We start from the raw sequence: 23,581 nt of genomic DNA, 5'->3' as shown, positions 1-23,581 counted from the left end.
ATTCAGTTTTGCTTAGATGATGGATTGTGTGGGTTTCCAATTACATTCACCCCAATTATATTTGGGTACCTACGATCAGCAGTGGAGGGGACTTGGAACCTAGCTTGGGAAGTCTTCCATTCTCCTTAGACTTAGAGGTACACATGTGATCATAGGACAGATGAAGGATTTATATGGTATCTTTTTCCCAACTGTAGGTCCAGGTTTTCTGTAACTTGAACCTTACAGAATTTATAAGGCTCTCTTTTAGAAAAAGAATACAAAATTATGAATAAAAAATGCCCCAGGCCACTCCATACCACTTGAATAAAACATTTTAAGATATGCAAGACCTAAAATAATTCACCTCCTGTTCACTGTTGCTCAGAAAGCTACTGGAGGTTATGCTCCAACAAAACAAGAAAGTAAACCAAGATGAAGGGAGATTCAGGATCTGAAAAACAGGGTGACACAATGAGGTACCACTTCATATTCAATAGGATGCTAAGATCAAAAAGCAGATAATAACAAGTGTTGATGAAGATGTGGAGAAATCAGAATTTTCTTACACTGCTGGTGGAAATATAAAATGATCCATCCACTGTAGAAAAGAGTCTGACAATTCCTCAAAAGTTTAAAAAAAGAGAACTGAAATACACCCAAGAGAACTGAAAACATATGTCCACACAAAAACATGTACAAAAATATTCACAGCAACATTATTCATAATAGCCAAAATGTGGAAACAACCCAAATGTCCATCAACTGATTAATGGATAAATGAAATATGAGATATTTCTACAATGGAATATTACTCAGCCATAAAAAAGAATGAAATATAGATACAAGCTACAACATGGATAAGCCTTGAAAACATGGTAAGTGAAAGAAGACAGTCATAAAAGCCCACATATTGTATGATTCCATATGCAATGTCCAGAAGAGGCAAATTAAAGAGACAGAACATTGCAGACGCTTATGGCTGGGGGTGGCAGGAAACAGGGAGTGGGAAGACGAGGGTTGATTAGCTAAAGAGTACAGTGTTTCTTTTTGAGGTGATAAAAGTGTTCTCAAATTGACTATGGTCATATATTTGTAAATATATCAATATTAAAAATCATTGAATTATACACTTTAAATGGGTGAGGTATATGGTGTGTGAATTATATCTCAACAAAGCTATTTTTTAAAACAAAGAAAGAAAACGGGGTGAACAAAACAGGTGACTGAAATAGAAACTTTGAGGAAAGTTTTAGTTACACATACTCAGAAAACTAAGCAAACAAAAAAGGACAATGATTATTTCAAGGAAAACAAAAATGTGACCCCAGAAAGGAAATCAAATTGTGTAATACTATACGTCTCAATTAGGAATATTATTTACACAGTCAAAATAATAGAAACATTAAAATTTAACCAACAATGATGGCATAACTATATTTGGTAGTGTATGGGTATGGGATGGGGAGGTGAGCAGTGTAAAAAGGCTAAAAATTCCTTATCTTCCTACAGAAAGTCAAGGATAATGTCTAAAGGGGAGAAGGGAAAATAGTAGCAATGTATACAGTTTAGAAGAAAAATCCCGAGCAAAATAGCTAAGGGAGTTGGAAGCAGCTGCTTTTCAGAGGTGGAACTGGGGAATGGACAGCAATATACTTACAAATTTATAATCCTAAATCTATCCAGACACTTAAAAATTGCATTCACTATATGTTGGGAAACCTACTGGAAGCCTTAACCGATAACTATATTAGCATTTTATCGCAAAAATAAAAACCTAATAGCAATATATCCCGGGATAATCACACATGAAGTATCAGGAAAAAAATTACCTACACATTTTCCCTTTGTATCTCCCAGAAAGTTGCTTTTTCAACCTCGTTGCTTTTTAATGGCTACTTTGAAATGTTTCATCTAAAAGGCAGAGGACTACCAAAATTAAGCCATTTTTCAGAAGCCACCTGCACATACCAGCTACCTCTGAGTACAAGAAGGAATCGTAGATATGTCTGAAATTCAGGCTAAGCTTTAGCCACCACTAACTTTCAGTGCTTATCAGAGCACGAATCTCATGAGGCCATCCGAATAAGAATAAATTATAGAAATTGACAACTGCCTAAATCTCAGATTAAATTTCATAGTATTAATAACCCAATACTCACTGCAAGTTTCAAAGAGCGTAAATATCCTTCATTGCAACTTACAGGAGAAATTTCTCATCACAAGCAATGTTTTAATGCACACATCCATATATTTTCATAATATTATCAGCCCTTTAAGATTATATGGCATTTAATTTAAGAAACTTCTGTCCTACAAGGTGGAAAAATTCTCAAACTCACCTTTCAAAGCTCTTTCTTTTCCCCTGGCAGAGGGTAACAGTTTTTTTCCTCCTCCTGGCTTTAAAATAGCCCATCAACTTGGGTTCTCCTAGAGGTAAGAGCTCACCCCCAGTCTTCTAGGTTGCAACAATTATTCAAAGATGGTGAAGCAAATCTACTTCGAAGCAAATGTAAATGCGTTTCATGAAAGTAAATGCAAGCTGGAAATGGTACAGATGAAAGCAGTAACTATCAGCAGTTAGTCCTTTTCCCCCTTTTGTGGGTGGAGAAAGACAAATGAAAAAGAACATCTCCACATTCAGATTAGTTCTGGTGAGTTTATCCATCAAGAATTGATCCAATTAGATGAAACTCTCCTGGTTAGCTTGAGTTAGTTACAGTTTGGAAATCATAAGACAAATTAGTTACTTTCATCTTAGGCAATGAAATAATCATTTGGGCATTAAATTGAAAAAATGGTTTGAGGAGGCTGCACTTATTCACTCTAAACTCCTAATTAGCCTCAACTAACAGTTCAAAACCAGATTTATGACAGGAGTTTTCAGAGATGAGAAAAAACGTTGGGGGAAATTCTTGTGAAAAGCAGCTTTTCTGGCATGTGTTTGCAGCCCAGAAGTGTTCTTTCAGATCACAGGTGCTCCAACTTTAGCAAGTATCAGAATCACCTTGGGCTTGTTAAGATCCATGTGATTAGGCCCCATCCCCAGAGTTTCTGATTTGGTAGGTCTAAGATGGGGCTGGAGAATTTGCATTTCTAACAGGGATCCCAGGTGACACTGATATAGCTGATCTGAAGAACAACACTGAGAAACATTTTAGATATATAACTATCTTGTGTAAACAATTTTAATCTAGTAAAATGAGCTTTCAAAGTCAGTCATAGGAGTGATTTACTTTAATATCTTTTATAAGACAATTCAGATAATCAAACTTTCATTAGCATAGAGAACACCTACAAAATAGTCAATATTTATCTTAAGTTGGATATAATTTAAAATTCCTATTTTCAAGTGCCATTTTTGTGAATTATTTTAAGAAACTGAGTCATCATTTAGTTAGCATATAACTCTACAAATTCATTGTAGTCAGAGATCAAAACTGGAAAACCATATTTAGTAATTAACATAATTATAAAATGCCTATTTATTATAATCAAAACGATGAATTCAGATTACATTTGAGACTAGGAGTATAGCTGCTGGTACTTATGGCTGGCTTAATGATCATCTGTTCTAAAATGAAAAAAAATATTATGATTATTCAAATATTGTTCTTGTGGAATAATCACTGTAACTCTTGAAGCTGGCAAACTGTGACATTTACATCCTGAATTAGTATTCAAATCAAGTCTTTAAAGAAGTAAATTAACTCTCTCCAACCACTATGTATTTAAGAAACTGCCTCCAGGCAAATTTTAGTGACTATTTACCACAATATAAATTCAGTGGTTGGTTGTACTTCAGATGTGAATAACTAAATAGCAGAAATACATGAAACACCCCATCAATTCACATGGCAGTTTTCACTAAAAAACAAACCATTTTACTAACTTAATAGTATGTTTTGAGACATGTCTGTTTTTACTTATAAGTAACGTAATTCCTGATTAAAACAAAGATGAAGAGCAAAATCCACTTGTAAGTAGAATTACCTGTATATTCTTCCTATTTAAGAGTTCAGCCCATCTAAACTTAAAATGTGTTTGCACCCTTTTCTTTTTCTCACTTTTTACTTGTCTCAGGTGTTTTCCAAAGCCCTAATCTGACTTTTCCAGCCCATTTCCTGACCTCCACTTAGATTCACAGATTGTCTTACTAATCGTTTGACGTGTGGTCTCTTTATACAAACTTGGAAAATTCTGCTATTTGAGATTGATTTAAAAAATGACACGACAACCAAAAGTAAAGAGAATAATGAAAGGTTTGTGGTTCTCATTCTGCTTTGACTTCGGTTTTAGGAACATGACACAACTGTACGTCCAAATATAACCTAAAGAAAGCATCAGTAAATGAGAAGCTAAAGAGGTAAACATGAGGGGAGATGTGTCTCCACAGAAGATTCTGCTACAATGAATATACAATTCAGAGTACTAGCACTTGTAACACTTAACCAAAGCAGTGCATTTTACATATGTGTACACACACACACACTCACACTTGTTTGACTGCTCAGTAATTTATAGTGTTTTAACTGTCTTATATCCCCTAAGCTTGAACAAGTATTTTTGGATACTTTTTAAATGGAGACAACATCTTTTTAAAATTATGAACTGTTTTAACTGTTATGACCATATATAAAATCATTAAGAGTTTAACCAAGATAGAGTAACAAGGACGGGATTTACCCTCCCACCTGAAATAATTATAAATGAGATGCAATGTGTGAAACAACGGTGTTCAACACACTGGACATGAGACGACAAAAGTCAGTGATCCCTGAGAAATGGGAAACAAACACGGTGAGCCCTGGAGAGAGATTCCAGGTCACACAGCATGAAGCACAGAACCCAGGAACAGCCCAGTGATCTGCTAAGTTAAAGAGATGCAACTGAGAATCTGGAGAGGCCAGGCAGCTAGAGTTCTCAGAACAGGGTGCTAGAGAGGAGAAAGCTGCCTAGTGAGAGAATTTCAGAGATCTCCAGGCTCCTCATCAAGGTTTTCAGGAGAACTGACCAGCACACAGTGTAAAGAAGCTACCAAAAAAAACATGGCTGGGGAGAAAACCACCTGAAGGATTAGAGGGAACAAAACTTGGAGCTCACACAGGGTCAAGAATAATGCCTGTTCCCATCAGCCAAACTGGGAAGCTTCATAATTCAAAGGGCTTTGGACAGAGAACTCAGAGGGTCTTGCCTTGGTAGTGGAGGATAGTTAGACCTGGATTATATACAACACTGGTCCTTCCTAACAAATCTTAAAAGAGCCAAAAGGACTGAACAATTTCCAAGAAACTATGTCCCAAAACACAATTAACAAACTGCCCAAAACCTCAATAATATATAAATACAAAAATATCCGGTACTCAACAAAGTAAAATTCCCAATGTCTGCACGTAAAAAATTACCAGGCATGCAAAGAAGCAGGGAAACAGGATCCATAATAAAGAGAAAACTAATCCATTGCAACCCAGAACTAAAATCCGTAGCAACAGAAACAACTGAGGGACTAAATTCTCATGAGAGTTCTTATAACCAACTCATTTGCATAGCATAAAATTTTCTCCTTTTTGAAAAAACAAAACCCCAAACCACTAATAGATCAAACCTACTAAGCTTATATAATGCACAACATCTCTACACCATAGAAAATAAATAAATCATGGCGGGGAGGATAAATTGGGAGACTGGGATCGACAAATACACACTACTATATATAAAATAGATAACTAAGAAGGACCTGCTGTATAGTACAGGGAACTCTTCTCAATACTCTGTAATGACCTACTTGGGAAAAGAATCTATAAAAGAGTGGATATATGTATATATATAATTGATACACTTTGCTGTACTGCAGAAACACAACATTGTAAATCAACTATATGCTAATAAAAGATTTTTAAAAAGAAAATAAATAAAAGAACAAACCACCCAAAAAAAGTGATAGTTACAATGAAAACGGTAAAAAACTTAAAAGAGCTACTTCAAAATACTGATGACCGGGCTTCCCTGGTGGCGCAGTGGTTGGGCGTCTGCCTGCAATGCAGGGGATGCGGGTTTGTGCCCCGGTCGGGGAAGATCCCACATGCCACGGAGCTGCTGGGCCCGTGAGCCATGGCCGCTGAGCCTGCGCGTCCGGAGCCTGTGCTCCGCAACGGGAGAGACCACAACAGTGAGAGGCCCGCGAAAATACTGATGACCAGCACACACTGGGATCACACACAATGGCGAGTGTTTCCTGAGACACCTGCCACTGTTCTCACCTCAGTGAAGCACCTGTGATGTGCTATGAACTCAAGCAAACAAGTGCAGATTATTCCTCCTCCTAGAGTAAGTATATGTCCTGGGCCACATATTAAGCATAAAGGGGGCCTAGGGTCATTGCTGCTTAGAGATAAGCAGTCTTATGATCTTTCTCATATTCATATTTCCTTCTCTATTAAGAACAATCACCTGTGACAACCTGTTTCCCTTCGTGTTTCTCATTTTCCCAGATCACTGGTTCTCAAACTTTGTCTAGCATGCATCAGAATCCCCAGGAGGACCTGTGAAAACACCGATGACTGGGTTCCAGTCCCAGAGTTCCTGATTCGGTAGGTCTTGGGGGAGGGACAGGAAGGTCCTAAGAACTTGCTTATCTAACAAGTTCCCAAATGATGGCGATGTTGCCGGTCTGGGGACCACATGTTGAGAACCACTGCCCCTAGATAATGTGTACAGTCTCTGATCTATTGAACCTGGACTTGCAGGAAGGACACAAGCACCAAAATTTTTAGTAGGGCTTCCCTGGTGGCGCAGTGGTTGAGAGTCCGCCTGCCAACACGGGTTCGTGCCCTGGTCCGGGAAGATCCCACATGCCACGGGGCGGCTGGGCCCGTGAGCCATGGCCACTGAGCCTGCGCGTCCGGAGCCTGTGCTCCTCAGCGGGAGAGGCCACAACAGTGAGAGGCCCGCGTACCGAAAAAAAAAAAATTTTTTTTTTAGTAATCTAGACTCTTTAGGGGTTATGTTTAGTAAGTCACAAGAAGCCAGGAGTTCACTGGGAAAATGTACAAACCTTTGCAATTTCAAAATGATCTTGTCTCTTCTGATAATGTTCTTTCCCCACCCTCACCTCCATGTCCCCCTCATGTTATGGAGGATAAGTAGGATGCTGTGTTGGAGGGGCTAAAATCAGAAAACTGAGATGTTGTGCTTAGTTAAGGACTTTGTTATATATGTATCACTCTTGGTCCTAGAATGATATGTATAATACATATATAATTCTTTGAGAAGCCTGAGGTACTACACAGGGGATAGGATCTCTCAAGGATTTCCCAAACAAAATAAAACCTGCCAACTTACTGTCTTCTTTTAAATTAACCCAGGATCTACTGGACCACCAACTACCATATTTTATCAGATCTAACATTCCTCAAATCATTATTCTATGTAACACCAGGAAAGAAAAAAAGAAAGCTACAAACTATGGTACACACCATCAATTATAAGATTGATCTTGATTTCTGAAAGGTTAAAATATGATCTTAGAATCAATAAAACAGTACAAAAAAGTGCCCTGGCCTTGGTAATATATGGTACCATTTTTTTATGTGTTACCATGCTTTCTTAGAGCAGCTAATATACTAATTGTTTAAAACAGTTAATATGCTTATATGAGCCTATATGAAATCAAAGTGGGAAACTCCAGCAAATCTGTAGATTTTTTTTATGGAGAACACCTTAAAACGTTTTATTCTGAAAATTTTTTGAGTTTAAAATTTAAATTTTTTAATTTTTAATTAAAATTTTAATTAAAATTAATTTTAATTTAATTAATTTTAATTAAAAAAATTTTGTTTGTAAGAATAGTATAAAGAACTTCCATAAAATTTTTTTTCTTAACCATTTAAGAATAAGTTGTAGACATCATGCCCCTTCAGCACTTAAATATTTTAGAGTGATAACATCTTTGTTCTTAGGAAATACAAAGTCAGAAATTTAATATTAATATCATTATCTATTAAGTAGTCCATATTCATATTTCTCATATTGTCTCACTACTATCCTGTATAGCATTCAATATGAGACGCAATCTGGCCTCACATGTTATATTTGGTTGCCGTGCGTCTCTAGTCTCTTTTAATGTGGAGATTCATCTTTGTCTTGATACAGACTTTTTTTTAAGATAATAGAGAAATTAGTTTGCAACAGGTCCCTCAGTCTGAGTTTGATGATGCTTCCTCCTCAAGATTAGATTTAGGTTATATGGAATACATTTTTGGCAGGAATACCATTGAACTGATATGGTGTCCTAAGGGTATCACATATCAGGAAGCACACACTATCACTTTGCCCCATTGTTGGTAATATTAACTTTGATGACTTGGTTAAAGTGGTGTCTGTCAGGTTTCTTCACTCTAAAGTTATTCTTTCTCCCTTTATAATTTGTAGGAAGAGAGTTTGAGACCATGTCAATATCCTGTTCCTCATTAAACTTTGTCCCAATAGTTTTAGCATACATTGACAATTCTTGACTGAATTATTACTCAAATGAGTGTAAAACATTTTCAAAAAAGATTTAAGCAAATCCTACTTTATTTTAATGATGACTTATTTTCCATATCCATGAAGCTTTCTTTATACTATGGTGCTGTCTTACAGTGTTTGGAAAGTTGCTTTGAGAAATAAAGAGACATAGGGAGGAACACAACTCTTTTTCCCCCCCCCGCAGCTTTATTGAGAGAACATGGTTCTTATTCAGGGAAATTCAGAGAAGACTTTGGTGGTGGAATCCTATCCCGCTACCTCATTTTATCTTCACTAGAGTATATAGATCAATAGAGTATAAACAAAACTGAAGGAAATTGGGACAAAAAACAATCCTATTTTGGAAATAGAGATGATTTTTAAAAGGTATAATTTTGAAGTAATGTGTTCAATTGCTTTTTTTAATACTCACCAAGAGTAAAAAAAAAAAAAAAAAAAAAAAAACACAGAGGAAATGTGAAACAGAATAGTGTACCAGAGTTTAAAACTCTTCTCCTGAACCGTTTTTATAATATTCCTATGTAACAATAAACCATACGATGCTGCCATTGTATTTGTTAAAAATGCTTGCATATCAGCAGTTTCATACACCTGCTAGCTTCCTGACATTCCAAGTGCTTAAGTCAGATGATCCCTGGCCAAGGAGGATGTTACAAAGTAAAGCAATCTATGCATCATTATGAGGAAGGTGGACAAAAATCAACCCTAATGCCTCTTCTAACCTCTTCATAATTTGTGAATGGCTTATGCAATCCTCTTTCAAGCTGAGTCCAAAGAGGGACTTCTCTCTGCTTCCTTAACATGATAGAGTTACCTTTTTCACACTGATTTGCAAGTGTTTACTCATTTATACCTCTAACTATAGAATATATGAGGGCAGGTTATTTGGGTATAAAGGGAGACGGTAACCCCTGAAGGCTGGAGATTTGTTATAAAAATTATATAAGGTTATAAAATAGAAAACTTTATAACTGGCTGTAGGAAGAAAATCACTGTTTTGTCTACATATTGACTCAGACCAAATACCTAAGTTTCACTCAGTGTTTTTAATGATAAAATTTGAACAAATGACTGCATGTGTAATTTTTACATCTATAAAGTTATTATTATAACCCCAAACCTTGCCTTCCTAACAAATATGTTATGGTGCTAACCAGTTGATCATTGTGAAGAATTTGAGTTTCTTGCAGAAAACTATTACATAAAAATAAAGAACGATACACTGCATAGATGTGTTATGTCAAGACTACTCATTTCCCATTTATAAAAGTAGATCTCTAAATACACACAACAAGCTGTAGTTAGTAAATTGAAACACCATAAAATGATTGATTTTTTAAAATTTAAATCGTGCTAAATAACCACGATTTAGCACGATAATATTTATTCCTAAATAACCAAATCCTCATTTATACTGCTAACTAACTCTTTAGTACATTTGCAAATAGAACATATTACATTCCTATCATCTAACAACTCTCCCATTAGCTACAGTAAATACTCTGCACTTTCGTTACCCATCAGTTCCCCCATAGAGTTATGGGTTATAAGTTTAATCGTTTCATTTGCATATCCAGCTGAGGTAAATTAGAAAAAGTCCCCACACTCATTACACTTTACTGCATTACAAACACAGATGTCTGTTTCTCTAGACCTGCTTAACCTTGACCTAAAGAAAGAGATTAGAGTAATACAGTGAGAAAATAGACACTGTTCACTTGGCTTCTCACGTCTGAACTACAATGAATTTCCTAGAAAATAAGAGAATTTGTTTTTTAATTACGAAGGTAACCACAAAAAAATTGTAATAATCAGATATTGCTTTCCTTAGTTATGGATTATCTGGGTTTTTTTTTTTTTTTTTTTTTTTTGCGGTACACAAGCATATGGGATCTTCCTGGACCGGGGCACGAACCCGTGTCCCTGCATCGGCAGGCGGACTCTCAATCACTGCACCACCAGGGAAGCCCTATCTGGGTTTTTTAAAATATTTATTTATTTATTTGGCTGCACCAGGTCTTAGTTGAGCATGCGAGATCTTTAGTTGCAGCATGAGCAATCTTTTAGTTGCAGCACGCGGAATCTTTTAGTTGCAGCATGTGGGATCTAGCTCCCTGAACAGGGATCGAACCCAGGCTCCCTGCACTGGGAGCGTGGAGCCCTAGCCACTGGACCACCAGGGAAGTCCCATGGATTATCTGTTTAAAACTCTTTGGCTATTATTTCCCTGGACAAGTAGACATGAAAAACTTCTCTATAAAGAGAAACTTCACTGCATTAAGAAAAATATCATTTTCTTTAGTGAAGAAAGTAACACCCAGCTGCCATCTAGCTTAGTGTGAAAACTTGTGGAGTCATATCACAAAAGTATAGACCAAAAGGCCAAGGAATAGGCAGCCAAGGGCTCTCTGAAGTTTGTGGCTTTCGCTCGCTAGTAGTGTCATAAATCTCCATCACTGGTACTTTTATAACCTCTCCTGATACCCTCATATCACCCCTAGAAGATTCTTTACAACATGCCTTTATAGTCACAATCACATAGTTCACAGAGGCAGACCATTTGTTTATAATTATGTGGTGAATCTTTGATGAAGGGACCATCATCCCAGTTGTCATATCCTCATACACAATGGGGGCTAGCCATTTGTACATCTAACTTGTTAATAGCTGTAATCAAAAATTCAACACAGAATTAAACTTGAAGAAGTATCTTTAAACGTCACATGAAAATCAGCAAAAAACAATGTCTATGATGCTTAAGGTAGCTTCAAGGGAGCCTCTGAAACTCAACCAAATGAACCATTTTCAAGTTTAACTATGAAGGACACAGAAAATACTTGGCTTCACACTCAAGTCAGAATCACATTAAGTACATGAGGCTCAGAGAGATGTCTCCTTCAAGATAAACAAATGGATAAAGGGAACCGAAAAAGGAAAAAAACCCCAAAAAACAGAAAGAGGTAAGTATTCTAGAAAATATTTAAATGCAAAAATTAACATAGGTAACATATGAAAAATGTATGACCCAGAAAGACATATCAATGACCAAGAGAATACCTCAATAGAACGTATAAAATTGTGTTTTATCTTTACAGCTAAGGCATCTTTACCGTGAAGCTAATAAAGTTTCAGCTTTAGGGCCTCTCACTTGTACAGGCCCCTTTCAAAGCTCTGGACAGGCCTTAGAAATATGTTTTTATAAAATTTTCAAAGTTAAGATATTTTTTAACCATAATTAGTTAAGACACTGTCTCTTTCCACTCCGACTTCCCTGTCACACTCCCCTTGCGTCAGATGGCATTAGAGTGACTGTAGGCATTTTTGATGTTTAGTAAAGGAGTTAGGAACACACTGATTTGGGGTTTATGGGCTATAGGATGTGTTTTGCTGTCCCTTCCATGTATACTCGCTCATCTTCCCGGAGGAATGGCTTCCAGGAATACTCCTTACTTCCCACTGTGCCCACTCACCCAGCTACATAAAGGAGCAGGGTCAGGAGTTGTATCGTGACATGACAAGGTTTGAAAGGTATGAAGCCAGAAGCTAGTCTGTAAAAAATTCTTCCAATCATTAGATGTATAAAATTGCAAACAGAGGATTCAATTCTCATCAATGCACAGTCAAAATAGAAGCTCTCTCCTGTCAGAAATGATACAGTGTGTACAATTTGAAACACATCATACACATCTTTCTTCTCTTTAATAGGAAAGCTTGAAAATACCATTTTAACCATAATTTAGAAAGATGTCTTATAAGATTTTAATAAATAGGAAGAAATTACAGACCCCTGATTTAGATGTATGTTAAGGATATCTTCTTTGGGCTTCTTTAAATTTATTTATTAAAGAGCTGAAAATTCAGATAAATATAATGGAATATTTAACAAAAGAGGTAAAATGAGTGTTGAAATCAATAGAAATTACTCTGACATCAAGAAAAGAACTGTATCAAAAATGTTTAATCATACCAAAAGCAGTAATTCATTACAGGAAGAAATAAATGTTGCCTAGTCAAAATGAATACATTCTTGGATTGTTTGATCACTAAATTAATAAAGAGGAGGAACTCAAATGAACACTTTGGGGAAAGATTAAATGTCTTCCTGATTCCATAGGAAGCTCTGATATTGATGAAATAACAGACCTTGCAATGCACAAGGATATCCACAACGAGTGTTGTCAATTCAAAGACCAAGACTGTTCACTGTCCAAGAAATGCCTTCAAATCTCATATCCCATACAGAAAAGAAAACTGGGGACAATTTTCCTAAATTTGAATTATAAACATTCTTAAAATATTACATGGCATTACCAGTAAAGAGTAAGGACACTAAAATAAACTTTTCTAAGATCAACAATTTTTTAAAAAAATTGTCAATCAACCATGCTAAAAAAAAAAGACTGAGCTATCTTTCTGTCCTCTCAATAGAAAGCAAAATTATTTAAAAATCACTATCAAATACATGTATTAAATCATGTTGAACACTCTAAACTTTACAATATTATGTATCAATTATATCTTAGTAAAGTTGGGGGAAAAATAAAAATAAAAATAATCACTGTCAAGACTATGCAGTCAAAAACCATAAGGAAAAAAGTATCACAGAGCTGTGTTGGGCAGTTAATTAATAAAAATGATATATTATTTTCCTGGATCATGTGAGTTTTGTTCTATTTGTCCACTTTTTAAGCTTTGTAATTTTGTCTTCTTTTTTCAATCTAAATATTTATTTTCATACTTAGTTTTGTATCCACCATGTTATGTTTTCTTAAAAGAGGGCTCTAAAATCATATAAGCCCCACTAATCCTGATTCTGCCCCTGCCTCAAAGCCACAGTGTCTATTTCACGTATGCTCAAGAGGTTGCAGCAGAACATTCACAATGAAGCAAGGTTTGCCCTGGCACTCTGTTCAGAATCCTGATGGGGCAAAAAGTAAATATCAAAGTGAAACTTCCTCATGAAAATGGGACTGAACTTATATCTCAGTGGATACATCCCTCCCAAAAAGAAACAACAGCAATCCTTGTCCTTGCCTAGAAATCAAGAGTTATAGCTGCTCTCTCAACTGTTGCAATGTTGATCCTCAGCTAAATATCCCAGATCATCATGTCTGAAGAACTGTGCACAAACCATCTTGTTCAGGTTATGTTTCCCCCTCTGAAGCACAACATTTTTCTTTATTAAAAAGTTACTAATGTAAAAAAAAAAGTATAGGAGAGTCAAACTATCTCTAATTTTTGTTTAGGTTACTGAAAAAGTGGAATTTTCACTAGCCTCCAGTGTTTCCAAAAACATTAGGTCCACAATTGTTTTCAGTCCTGTAAAATTTCTTCGATTCTCATTCACATTTCCTATGTTATACCTCCTTCCTTTTGTCTTCCTAAACTTCCTCTCCAGTTTCCTATGTGATAAGAGGATACCAACATGCACTAATGGCAAATTCATTCTGAATGCTTTTGTAAACATAAAATCTTTGGGGGGTATAAAACAAAGGCTTAGAATATAAACTTTACTTTAAGCCAGCTGGTTATCATTTGGCCTGCCTTGAAACCCTTTAATCCCCAGCAATGAGCCAGTCTTTATCCTCAGAGCAGCGAAAGACTCTCAAACGTAAAACAACGAATACTTATGAGTCCCTTGTTGATCTATTTCTGCAAGAGATTTGGTAAGTTTTTCCAGCAACAAATCTTAAAATCACACTACTGAAAAGGGCTCAAAGAGGTCATCTCCTGTACCAGACTGCCAAAAACGACAGCACTTAAAATAATCAAAACAGATAGTCATTGCTCCAGTTCTTAAAATTTTTATGGGACAGGCATTTCTGTAAAAGACCACTCTGCATTTGTTTTGGATGCACTGTTGCTGAATGAAAATCTATAATGCTGGCAAACTGATCAATAATCCCTCAACTGAGAGAACACTGTAAAGATGTCACATCAGGAGAAACAACTAGCTCAAAGAATTAAGTTAACATGTATAACTCCCAATGGGAAGGTTTCACCTCCATGAAACATTTAATCAAATTAGGCACAGGAAACCACAGTAGTATATGGAAAAGGACCTTTTCATCAACGCTTTAATTAATATCCTTATTAATTACTCATCCAATGGAACACTAATCTATATAGATCAAGCTTTACTGGACTAAAAGGAAATCCCCTGAACAAAGATTCCTTTGGATTTGCCCAATATATCGTAAAGTTTTTTAAATTTTAAAAATAAAGTTACATAACATACCATGTAAAGTATACACAATGACTGGCCCTAAATCTACACCCTTACCTGTACCTACATCCTTGCCTTACAGTGGGTTTGGGTGAGTGGCACATGGGCAGTAATACCAGTGAAGTATCTCTCCTGAATGTTGTTCTACAATTCCCACAAGGCTGCTTTCTGTGTTTCTGTCCTCTAGTGGGCACAATTCTGTTATTGTGCCATCTACATTCCCTTATTGTATAATCATGGATGCCTGTTAAATGGACACAAGATTCATTTCACTTTCTCTATTTGTCTAATTTATAATCCCACACAGACAGCTAGAACACAAAGTAACAAATGCCAAAAGAATTACTGTTGCCGTGATAGTTTTCACAAATAAATTAAGTGTTAAGTAAGCTGCGTTCCACAAAGACCTAGTAATTCCTCTTTAAAGATAATTGAATAAATTAGTGGTATTGTCAACTTCTAAAGCTTTAACACATTTTAGAGATCATCATTTAACAGGACTGAGGCTAAATGATTTCTCCAAAGTATCCAATCCTACTCAATGAAAAACCCAGGGAAAGAATGTACCCAATGCTGAGAGAAATTCCTATGTCCTTAGACTCAAATCAAATTCTGATAGGAGGGTGAACACCAACACCTTTAAAAAGACAAGTCAGTGTAAACCCAAAGGGTCTCTGGAGAGGAAAAGGAAGAAGAAGAGTATCAGCAGGCTTTGATAAAGAAATGAAAAAAAAATTCACCACAGGCACATTCATTTCAAAAAATGTCAGTGGTAATAACCAAGTTGATGTTCATCTCAACACAAGACTTTGGGAGCATACATTTTTTACCTTCACAACTCTAATATGATTGCACATATCTTAATGTATTTATCTAATGGTTTTCATCCAGTATTACTCAGGGTTGTCCGGAGAAAAGGAACCAACAGGACATGTGTATGTGTGTGTGTTTGTAGATAGATAGACAGATTTTAAGGAATTGGTTCATTTGATTATACAGGCTGACAAATCCCCAATCTGCAAGGCAGGGTAACAGATAAGAGACTCAAGAAGTTCCTATTTCATCTCAAGTCCAGAGGCAGAATTTCTTCTTCTCAAGGGAACTCAGTCCTTTTCTACTAAAGCTTTCAACTGATTGGATGAGGCCCACCCATATTATGGAGGGTAATCTGCTTTACTCAAAGTCTAGTGATTTAAATGTTAATCTCATCTTAAAAATACCTTTACATAAACATCTAGAATAATGTTTGACCAAATATCTGTGTACCACAGCCTAGCAAAATTGACACATAAAATTAACTACCACATATCCATCCATTCATTCAAAAAGCTTTTATTTGATGCTACAATGTGCAAAGCACTGTGCTAAGTGCTGCTGACACAGAAATGTTAGCTTTTACACTAAAATTTTTATTTATAACACTTAATGAGGGGAGCTACATTGGTTTGGCATACTTTTTGACCTACAACTTTTGCACATTTCTTAAAACTGTTATTGTCTTTATATAACTTTCTACAAGATTAACTGGCTTATGTGCTTCAGAAGCACATTAACACTGCTCTTAAGATATGAATAAGAAAAATACCTTAGTGTATACTGCAAATCACAAACAACAATGCACTAATTTTAATACAGATACATGAAATATATCTTCTTACCATTATGGTGTAAACCAAGGTTTTAAAGTAATTTATTTATAATTCTTTTGAAAATAATGCCTTGAAGTAATTAATTTTTTTAATGGCCAATAGAGCTTTGGACAGTGCAAAATGGTATGGGCAGAAAGGGCAAGAAATAGGTTATTTTTGAAAAAGAGACAGTGACTTAAATGGTTACCTAAACCATGGGGTGTTCTTTTTATCATTCTTTTTTTCTTAGGTTAGGAGGTTATTAACCTGTATCCTGGGGTGAGTGAGCACCAATTACATCAATGGGATAGATAAATGAAATGCAAATTAAAAATTAAACATATTCTGACAACATTAGAGTCCTAACAGTATTTTTAATAAAAAAAGAAAGATAAAAATGTTTTCTCCATTTTGATTTTTGATACAGTGATGGGGGAAGTGGTTTGATATATAAACCAATGCCAGCAAAAACAAAAGATTTTTGTGTTTTCCTTCTTTCCTTATTTTACACACAGCAGTTTAACAAATGCATTTCAGTATCATTCAAATGGACTCTCTAATCAGTATTTTTTTAAACAGCTTTCTTTGGGAAATTATTGACTACTCTGTTTCAAATTAAAATGGCATATCTAAGGGTCAGGCCTGGGTTTTCACAAATATTTAACTACTTACGGACAAAAGCAATACTTTGCACCAATTGTCACCACTGATGTCATTTCAGAAGCCCTAGCTTTTTACCCACTTCACTGTAAAGAATACTTTTCCCTGGATAATCAGTCCTGTAGTCTATTAAAGTCCTGCAAATTCCAGGATCTGCCACTTATCAGCTATGTGGCCCTGATCACAGACTTCATCTCTCCCTGCCTCAGCTTCCTCATCCACAAAATGGAGAAATTAGGAAGTTGTTATGAAGAATAAATGAGTTAAGATTTGTAAAAGATTTAGAACAGTACCTAGTACATAATAAGTACTACATAAGTGTTAGTAACTACAATTTTTATTATACAGACTAAGACCAAAACTAATTACCTACAATGGTAACTTGCATCACAAAGAAATGTTTATTGGCTACCTTCCCTTCCTTTTTTCACTTCCCTAATGCCCTACTGTGCCTCAGATTCAGCTTCTGGGAGAAGCCAAATTAAAGTAAGCCCATTGAAATGACATGTTAGAAAACTCTGCAGTTAAAGAAAAGAGTTTTAGATCATGTTAGAGATGTTAGAATAATTAGAACTCATTGGGAAAAGCATCAGGCAGCGTGATGATATCAGTTTTGATCTTAACCTTTATCATCTATATGTATCCTGACCTTCAAAATCAGTGAGGAAAGGATGAACTAGTCAATAAATTGAAACCACTAGCTAACCATGGGCAGGGAATTAAATTAGACCTCTTACCTCAGATTGTACACCCCTACAAATGCCAAAAATGTAATCCTGATGTGGAAAAGGCCGTCTAAAAACAGAAAGCTTATTTCTGTACCCCAAGGTCTGCTTCCCAGCTTCCCACTGACAATGGAAATGAGGGGATGGAAGGAATAGAAATTGTGAAAGTGGCAGCTATAAGATTTGGAAACATTGCACATGAAGGACCTGAGGTTAAGTTTCAGAGGACTGTGTAACCTTAATCTTGGATGACAATCAAACAACCTGTACAGCATCATCTCTTACTCTCATGCTCCAAAACCTTCCAAGGCTCTTTACTATCTATCAAGTGAAGTAAAAAGTCCTTTAGCTGAATATTGTGAGATTCAAGACCCTAATCTACTTCTCAGCCTCATTTTTAACACTCCCCTAATGTTTCTCCTACCCCTCAGTCATGCTGATCTTTACATTGCTGTACACACACACACACACACACACACACACACACGCACACACAATGTGTCCTTTCTTACTTCCCTGCCTAGACTTGAGCTAGGTTCCCTACCTAGAGAGTTTTCCCTTTCACATCCCAGGTCCCTCTCAGAGCCACGGTTTCTCCACATACAGTGGAATGCTAATGAGTGTTTAATAATCACCTCTGGGTGGAGGGAGCCCTGAGTTGTAGAGTTTGCCAATTTCTGTGGTGTAAATACTCTCACAGTGGGTGATTTCAACCTAATAAGGTGACATTAACCCACAGGCAAAATTCCTGAAAACATAACGATAGCCTGCAGAGACGCAATATAAGCCGATTACAGCCTGTCATCCTTCCTAATCCTCCCCCTCATGTCCCAGCACCCACCCCTGCACACAGTAGACATGATTTGAGCCTCCCTGGAACTTCCTCTCCCCTTAGAGCACTTCGTATTTAACTTGCATTATTCTCTTCATATGTTTCTTCAAGAATTTGCTTTATCTCCCTATAGATTAAAAACTATGTGAGGGCTGTTTCATTGTGTGTGTGTGTTTTTTTGTTTTTTGGGTTTTTTTCCCTTGTTAAAGCCCCTACAGAATTTGAGCAAGGGGGCCTGGACAATGGAGTTCTGAAGCATTGACTTCCCAGGGCCCAGAGCAAGACGGAGCAAAAAAACCAAAGATTCATAGAGAATGGTCAGGGAAATTTTTTACCTGCTCAAAAGTAGTAGTAAGAAATTTGTCTTCTACTACAAAAGAAATGACAGCCTGTTGCCTTGAATGTTTGATCCTGCTTATTTACCCAATGTATTGATAGAAGTGAGTCATGGAAAAGAGAAAAGATAATCCAGGATATTTGCCTCCTGCTTTCAGTTTTGTCCTCTAGGCATGCCACCTGGGCCTCAACACCCAAGGAAACGTCTTGTCCTACAGAAAATGAATCCCATTCTCCTCCTCTCCTTATCCCCCTAAGGAAGTTTGCTCACTGAGAACATGATATTATTGAGGGTAAGGATCATGTCTTCTTTGCTTTTATAATCCCCAGGGCCAGCCTAGTGTTTGGTATCCAGCAGGAATTCAATGAAAGTATAGTAAGTAAGCAAAATAATGTTTTCATCCAAAAAAGGCAATGGATTTGGACTAATAGTAGAGTGGGTGTTATTCATATTCATATTCCTTCTCAACTGAGCCAAATTTTAGAGTCTTACCCAGGGGATAGATTGTAGCAGTCAGGACACCTGTTTGCCCCAAAACCTAAACACTGAACGACTTTTGAGTTCTCCATGTGCTTGTTATTAGGGTGATGTCAAGACTCAAATGACTTATATTCATTCTTCCCTCCTGCCAATACTTATCTAGTACCTTTCATGTGCCAGACCCAGTGCTAGACAATGAGCACATTTCTTCAATGTTAGCACTCATTTTTGCTCAATACAAAAGAATAAAAGAAAGTTTCATGAAATTCTTGAATGCCCTGAGACACAAGGCATGACACAATAGCATAACAATCTTAAAGAAAGTACCTACTTCCAAATGCACACTCGGTATATAAAACACACGTAGTTGCCAATTTTTTCTAAACTACACATCTTTGAATTACACACAAAGAGAATTAATACTGGAAGGTTTTGAACACTATTAGTATGGTATTAAACATGTTTTAAGGTATAGTCCTAAGGAGACAATGAGCTCAAAGGGCTTGAAAAATTCAAGAAGGGTTTTCTAGATTTCTCAGAAAGTCTTTCCATCATGCAGCCTAAAATGTTGTCATTTAATGGTGGGATTTATCTGCTAGTCATAGACACTTGTCTGTGACAAACAATATGATAGTTCATTCATCAATAAGTATTGTCATTTTTACTGACAAAATGTGTGCCTTATCTAATTTCTCACCACCTCCACTGCTGTCATCCAGGTTAAGCCTCCATCATCTCTTATCTAGACTATTGCAGTAGCCTCCTAACACAGCAGTCAATGTCATCTTCCTAAAGCAGAAATCCAACCCACTCCAATGGCTTCTGTGGACTTAGGGAGTCTCCACATCACTCTCACTTCTGACACCAACTACAAAGTTCAGGGGTCTCCAAGATCACCAACATTATGACACCAACTGCAAGTTTGGGAGTCACCATGACTACCTTCAGGTTTGATCATTCTCTAGAAGGACTCATAGAACTCACTGAAAGCAGTTATACTCATGGTTATGGTTTATTACAGTGAAAGGATATAAACTGAAATCAGCCAGGTGAAGTGGAATGTGGGAACTCGAGGAAGATTCCATGCACAAAGCATCCAGTTGTCCTTTCCAGGGGGGTCATGTAAAGCACTAACTTCTCCCAGCAATGATGTGTGACAGTACTCTTGGAGTATTTCCAGCCAGAAAATCTCACCCAACACTTGATATCCACAGATTTTATTGGGGTTCAGTCACCTAGACACAATTGATTGCCTACATGGCTGATGTTTAGTCTTCAGTTTATCTGGAGGTTGAGCTGCTCTTGCATGGCCCCAGATCACCATCATAAATCACACTGTTAGACTATGTGGTGTGGCTCAAGATTCTCGGGTAAACAAAGACACTCTAAGTAAGCAGAAAATCACAAGGAGCTGCCAGAAGCCAAAGGCAAGGGCCAGACCTCTCTTTAGGTAAGTTTAATTGTTCCCAATACATTTAAAACAAAAACTTATCACAAAGCCAGATAAGATCTGGCCCCTACGTGCCTTTCCTACATCTCCATTTCCCCATCGGGTGCTGTGTTCCAGTCACATCAGCCTTCTTGTAGTTCCTGGGACACATCCAGCTCCAGCTCAGGGCTATTGTTCTTGCTGTTCCTCTTGTCTAAATGCCCTTCCCCAGATCTTCACGTGGATGCCTGCTGTTTATCAAATTAAATGCCACCTCCTCAGAGGTGTTCCCTAAACACCCTAGCAAAAGCAGCTGCAGCCTGCCTCCTAACACACACATGCACATGTGCACAGTGTACATACACACATGCACACACTACACATATGCACCACAAGCAGAGATGTGTACATGCACACACTGCACGAATGCACCACACACACACACACGCACACACACACACATGCTCTCACTCTACCACATTACCCTGTTTTTCATCATAGCACTTTTTAGGACCTAAATTACGTTAACTATTTGTTTACTGCCTCTGTTGTTTACAGTAGAATGTTGTAAGCTCCATCTTGTTCACCAATCTTTTCCTGATATACAGATTGGTACCTAATCCCCAGTATGTGGATTGAATACGTGCCCGATATTAGACAGATATAGACACACAGAATTATAATTTACCTGAGCTGGTTTCAGATCAAGTATATACCTGCAGCATTAAGAACAAGTCTCATTTTCTTAGCAAGAGACTAGACATTGTATTTATAATAAACCAAGGGAAAATGCTAACAGGAATATATGAAATATGATCAAATGAATGAGTCTGTTTTCCTACACGTACTGTTTAATCAGTCTCATTATTTTGTGGCCATATATTACAATGATGACTTAACTATAAGGTCATCAGTGGTAGAAAGAAAATACAAGATGCCAGGATGGACTCAGGAGAGCAAAAGGTGAGTCTCCTTATCTTTTCTTCCGTATGAGAAAAATCTGAATTCCTACTCAATGTTACCCAATAAAAAGTACAAGCTGATTATTCAGCGATTAAAAAGAAATGAACTGGGCTTCCCTGGTGGTGCAGTGGTTGAGAATCTGCCTGCCAAGCCAGGGGACACGGGTTTGAGCCCTGATCTGGGAAGATCCCACATGCTGCAGAGCAACTAAGCCCGTGTGCCCCAACTACTGAGCCTGCACTCTACAGGCCGCAAGCTACAACTGCTGAAGCCCGTGTGCCGCAACAGAAGCTACCACAATGAGAGGCCCACACACCGCAACGAAGAGTAGGCCCCACTCACCGCAACTAGAGAAAGCCTACGCGCAGCAACGAAGACCCAACGCAGCCAAAAATAAATAAAATTAAATAAATAAATTTATTTTTTAAAAATGAGCTATCAAGCCATGAAAAGACATGGATGACTCTTAAATGCATATTGCTAAGTGAAAGAAGCCTATCTGAAAAGGCTACTTACTGTATGATTCCAACTATATGACATTCTGGAAAAGGCAAAACTATGGAAACAGTGAAAAGAACAGAGATTGCCACCAGCGGTTGAAGGGAGCAGGTAAGGATGGGTAGGATAGTGACAGATGGAACACAGGACAGTGAAACTGTTCAATACGATACTGTAATGGTGGATAATGTATTATACGTTTGTCAAAATCCATAAAAGATACAACACCAAGAGTGAACCCTAATGTAAACAATGGACTTCAGTTAATAATGATATATCAACATTGGCTCATCAACTGTAATAAAAGTACCACACTGCTAAAAACAAGGCAACAGACCCAAAATTAAATCACTTATGCTAAGCCCCACTGCACCAAACCAAGACATAATTACAGTTTTGGCCTCTCCCAAAAATGGAATCTTAAACCAGTCAGTCAGGAAATCACCTGGTCAGCACTAGTTAGGTAAACTGCCTAGTAGACGCCTGCCACCCCCTAAAGGAAAGTGACCTTGCCATAACCAATCCACTTTTTGCTAGTACTGGTATCCCGCACTTTTTGAAAGTTTGCTTTATGCCACTTTGCTTTTACGAAAGATCTACATTAGTACCTGTTTTAGTTAACCAAAAGAAATCTGAAGAGGATTTTCACTTTTACAAAAAAAAAGGCAAAAAATGAAAACAGGGTTCAGCATTTGTTTTGCAGCAAGCCTTTATAGAGGCAGCAGGCAAACAGAGCAGCAAAAGTGGCACCACCAAGCTCTTTCCCCAGGAACTACACTCAGCATCTCAGCAACAAGAAGCCATAACTTTGGGCTTCCCTGGTGATGCAGTGGTTGAGCGTCTGCCTGCCAATGCAGGGGACATGGGTTCGTGCCCCAGTATGGGAAGATCCCACGTGCCGTGGAGCGGCTGGGCCCATGAGTCATGGCCGCTGAGCCTATGCATCCGGAGCCTGTGCTCCGCAACGGGAGAGGCTACAACAGTGAGAGGCCTGCGTACCGCAAAAGAAAAAAGAAAAAAGCCATAACTTTGAAATGTGTCTGCAAGCGTCTGTGCTTTATCTAGATTTATTTTGTGCATCTGTTAGCAAGATATGTCTTAAGGTAATTGTTTTTTTTTACTTTACACCATTTCGGCTTATGAAAGGTTTCATAAGAATGCTCTATTTTTGGACTGAGAGCAAAACTTGTACAAATTCCTGTCCCACTCCCTTCTGTCTATAAAAGTCTTTAATTTTGTACAGCTCCTTGGAGCTCCTTTCTGCGTGCTAGACGGGATGCTGCCTGATTCACTAATTG

Source organism: Grampus griseus (assembly GCF_964374135.1).
Source record: "Grampus griseus genome assembly, chromosome: 19".
Lineage (NCBI taxonomy): Eukaryota > Metazoa > Chordata > Mammalia > Artiodactyla > Delphinidae > Grampus > Grampus griseus.
The sequence above is the reverse complement of the archived record's forward strand: the minus strand, read 5'-3'. Positions refer to the sequence as shown.